Source organism: Glycine max, chromosome 10 (genome assembly GCF_000004515.6).
Source record: "Glycine max cultivar Williams 82 chromosome 10, Glycine_max_v4.0, whole genome shotgun sequence".
NCBI lineage: Eukaryota > Viridiplantae > Streptophyta > Magnoliopsida > Fabales > Fabaceae > Glycine > Glycine max.
The window spans coordinates 37238945-37243661 of NC_038246.2; the positions used below are offsets into that span (position 1 = coordinate 37238945).

The following is a 4717-nucleotide window of genomic DNA, read 5'->3' on the forward strand; positions in this document are numbered from 1 at the left end:
CTCCCTCAAACCAACAAACTACCTGGTTCTCCTTATGTTCTACTCGCTTACTTCTTTTGCTTTCAACATCTTAACCTTTGATCATGTAAATCATCAAAAACGACCTCATACCAATAGGTGAGGCATCGAATCATTTTGAATCTTACAGAAAGGTCAAGATTCAAGCAATGTTCAATCTTAACCACCAAATTCTCCTACTATCCTTGCAACATAAAATGTTGAAATTTAGAAAAGAAAGAAAAACATGGATAGAAAATATGCAGTCGATTTCTTACCTTTCTTCTTACATGTTCCAGTTAATATGTCTCCACATGAAGCCGGCTAGCTCCACATGACATCAAGTGCGGCAAATTAGAATTGGAAAAAACAAAACAAAATAAAATAAAATGGAGATACTAATTCTTGCAAGAAATGAATAGTTAGGTACTTCATTTTGTCTCTATTTAATAAAATAAAATGGAGATACTAATTCTTTCAGCACATACGAATCAACCTTTTATTATCATCATAAGTTGAAATTATAATTAATCTCATGTACCCTTTGTAATGAAACGAAAGACAAGGCAATTTTGCAGGTCATTGATTGCAGGCATGACTGCCCCAAGGAATAAGCAATTTTTGTGAGATATGAATAGCCTTTCAAAAGTACCATAATGTAAATGAATTATGGTAAATCCTCATAGTCCTCTGAAGATGTCATCCAGAACTAGTGACATGGATGATTTTCATAAGGGTTTGTGTGGGTGGAGTTGGAAGGAGAACAAGTTGTTTGAGCTCGCTTTAGCCGTGGTAGACGAGAACCACCTGAAACGGTGGGAGGTTGTTGCAGCCATGATTGGAGGACAAAAGAGTGCAGGGGATGTTCAAGAGCATTATGTGTTTCTTTTGGAGGATTTAAATTCATTGAGTCTGGAAAATTGGACCATAAACTTGCTGTGAGAGAAGCTCATACTTGTGTCCTAATTGATTCAACCGAGTCCTTGTGCTTGTCTGATTAAGATACCCGCATGTAAGTCCGGAGGTCCCTTCTTTGTTGTTGAATAAAATAATGTTCTTATCTTTCTCCTAGTTACAAGTGTGTTTGTTCTCTGTGCTTCCCTTGTCTTTTAATGGCATTCATAGCTTTGGTTGGTGAATCTGTAATCTGTTCAATGTGATCATCCAGCATGTCATTCCAGCAAAACAAAACTCGGTTAACCTGTGATATTCTGTAATCTTTCACTCTCTTCGTACTTTTCTTTCAAAATGTTTTTTTGCTTTGTTTTTTGGCAAGTAACATCCTAATTCCTAATCTTTTAATCACTAAGAAAAATTAAAAACTTGTTTGATATGTCACAAACCGAAAAAAACTTAATGCATGGTCACTCCGGGTGTATCAGATCACAGTATCACACTTTCTTGTTCGTGCTGCAAATTTCAACTTATCTTTCTCTCATGTTGGTAGAACAAGTTTCAGACAACAAAAGCAATAATTGATCATAAAATAGTAACAAACAAACAATACAGTAAATAAACTCAGCCAGACAGCGATAGATTTTTTTATGGCTCAGAAGTAACTATGGAAATGAGAAGGCAGTTGTAGAATTTGTAAAATGCTGCATCAAACAGAGTGGTAGTTATTAGAGAATAAGCAATTAGATTGGCTTACTTCCGGAAAAGACTCGAGTACTAGACTGGGGTGTCCTTAATCCTTACATAGATGTCCTTAGAGGACTTTCTCGCTGAAAGATACAAGCTAACATAATAAGACATCTTTCGTAGTAGTTGGTGTATGTTCCAATTTTATCTTATGTCCCCAAAGGGATAGCAACATCAACTTTACGTTCATCTGAGTGAATCTAGAATAGGATCCTTTAAGCAAGATTATGAGTTCAAATTTGTGGGTAAAAAATCGTAGTTGGAAAGTGGATACTTCACACCTATAATAATAATAGTAGTAGTAACGAGTTAAAAAGGTTACTTGAATAATAATTTGAACAACTAAGAGAAAACAGAGAATTTTGAGATTTAAAAAAATGATATGATGAAAAGAAATAAATACAAAAAATGATGTCATACAAATTATTGTATGTGTATCACATCTCATTTAATATTGACTGACATGTAAATGAGTACACAATGGTTAAATAAATTTTGAGAGGATTCTACAAGCAAAGGGAAAAAAATCCCAGCCATACAATTCATCAAGTAGAGCCAAAGTAGCCTTTTCCAATGATTAGGCATCTAAGAATGTGGGACCATATGGTGCGGAAAATGTTCGAGGGACAAACCAGTTTTCAATGCCCAGAGTATGTTCGTAGTGCCCTAATAAGTTGAACCTATGAACACATTTGAAAACAGATCATACTCAATAAATAAAAAAAATAAATGAGGAAAAGGGGAATAAGGAAAGGAGAATTAGAAATAGAGACAAAGCCAGGGAAGAGGCAGTGCATGAGCAGAACCACAACAGATTTCTCCTCTCACTTTCTCACTTTCTTGACAATATTGTGTTGATAGCTCCATCCATGCTCTGCCTGTTCCCCTGCTTTGTCCTGTCTCTAACTATTACCTCATACTTGTCGACAACATCTGAAACATTTAGCAACATCTCATTCTCAGAACTCGGAAGGATTACCCCATTCGAAATTTGGGTTATTTTATTAGATTAATTAAACACAAAATGCACTCTGAGTCTTGAGTGCAAGCATGGTTAAATCCGATCCTTATTATATTTGGTCGCAGAGGGATGAATGTTTTGTACTTTGCAGTCCATGAATGATGTCTGTACTATGAAAATTTTGGTGTACTACTTTCACTTATGGGGTACTAGTGTACTAATAGCTAGCTCAAAGTGTCATAGTTTAATTAAAACAATAAACAACAACTTCTGGAATGTGAGATGTTAAGTGTACTGCTGGTGCTATGTTTTAGTTTGTAGTACTGTGGTACTGCTTTCCTTTTGCTAGCCTAATTTGTACGTGCATCAGCATTTAAGTTTAGTACTATTTGATTATTTCTCTGAAATTTTGACTCTGTTTGTAAGGGATGCGCAATTATGTTGTACTACATTAAAAAAATGTATTCCTAACTTAATAAATTTGTTATTGAAAATGACAATTAATGGATAAGACAAGCAGAAGGCTAATAAAGGAATTATTTAGAAAAATAAATATTTTACTAGGATTAGATTACAGACAGGTTGGTTTCATCAGGCTTATTAGAATAAATAAAGTTTTATATTCTTGTGAATAAAAATATATAATTGAAAAAGAATATTTCATTTAAAATATCAGTTTATTTACTAATAAAAAATAAAATCATCGATAAAATTTGTGAATTTTATACCTGTAATATGATTATCAAAAAAATTTGGCAAACTAAACCAATTCCTAAAGTTTTTGTCTTGCATAAAATATTCTTTTTTTCCCTCCTTACAAGCATCTTGAAATCGTTTGAAAATGTTAATTTGTGACCATTTTAAAAACCACTAGAAAAAATATATGATCAGGACCCAATTAAGAAATAGTTTAGAGATCTTCTTAAAAATTCTTAAATAGTTTGGGATCACCTAAATAATTAAACCTAAAAAAATTATATTATTTATTGTTTGACTTTTGACATTTTTTATAACTTATTTCTTGTTTGATTAAAAAACGGAGAATAAAAAAATCGTGGGGCCTACAACTTTTTTTTATCTTTCTAGATGGAGAAAATATTTGTTAAAACAATTGAAAAAAAGGTATTTACTCACTATTATATTAAAAAAAATTATTTAACACAATTATAATTTTTTTTACTTTTCTTTCCCATCAAAGAAAAATATATATTTTTATCATTTTTCACTTCATTTAAATAATAGAAGGTAAAGATAATTGTTTTCCTTATTTTATTTTATTTTATTTTGACATTCTTTTCTTTCATCTTCTTTCTACATCCAACAAAAACAAACCATAATCTCTTTACTGCACTCGACCAGCCATGATCAGCAGTGTTTTTGGAGCAAAGGCCCAAAGATAGGTGGCTGTACTAAGGGAATTGCTAGGGGCACCCAGCAAGATTGCTGGTGCACCAAGCAATTTTTTAGAATTCCCAAAATACTCCTTAACATTTCCGCGGAAGAAGGTTCTTCCACCGTTGTAATTGTGGAAGAACCTTCTTCCGTGCCATCTCACGGAAGAACTTCTTCTACAGGAAGCCACGGAAGAATAAGGTTCTTCCGTGAGATCGCACGGAAGAAGGTTTTTCCACAGTTGTAACATTGACTGCGGGAGAACCTTTTTCCGTGCCATCTCGCGGAAGAACTTCTTGAACTTCTTTCGTAGGAAGTCACGGAAGAATCTTCTTCCATGAGTTAATTTATTTTTTTGGTTTTTAAATTTTTGTATTATTTTGTATTTGCCTATGTTATTTTGTATTTTGTATTTTACTATTACAAAATTTAGTGCATATTTAATTCGAGTTATTATTACAAAATAAAAAATATTTATTTAATATATATTAAATTTTGTAATAGTAAAAAAATTTGTGAAAGTAAATATTTTTTACTTTTAAAAGAATATACGGATTAAATATTTTTTATTTAATCTAGACTACTATTACAAAATTTAATGTATACTTAATTTGGATTACAATTATAAAATTTAATGCATTAAATATTTTTGCAATACTAATCCGAATTAAAGCATTAAATATTTTTTATTTAATTTGGATTACTATTATAAAGTTTAATGCATTA

The 4717-nt window shown here is 31.9% G+C and overlaps 1 long non-coding RNA gene and 1 other non-coding gene across 2 annotated transcripts; both read right to left on the reverse strand.

Annotated features, from left to right (window-relative positions):
• Nucleotides 1–2064: 2064 nt before the first annotated feature.
• On the reverse strand, nucleotides 2065–2857 carry LOC102663730 (uncharacterized). The gene is made up of 2 exons (XR_416455.4): nucleotides 2552–2857; nucleotides 2065–2318 (listed from the first exon to the last, which is right to left on the reverse strand). It is a non-coding gene; the product is annotated as an uncharacterized lncRNA (long non-coding RNA).
• On the reverse strand, nucleotides 2409–2534 carry MIR408C (microRNA MIR408c). Its single transcript, NR_048865.1, has one exon. It is a non-coding gene; the product is annotated as a microRNA MIR408c (primary transcript).
• Nucleotides 2858–4717: the final 1860 nt, after the last annotated feature.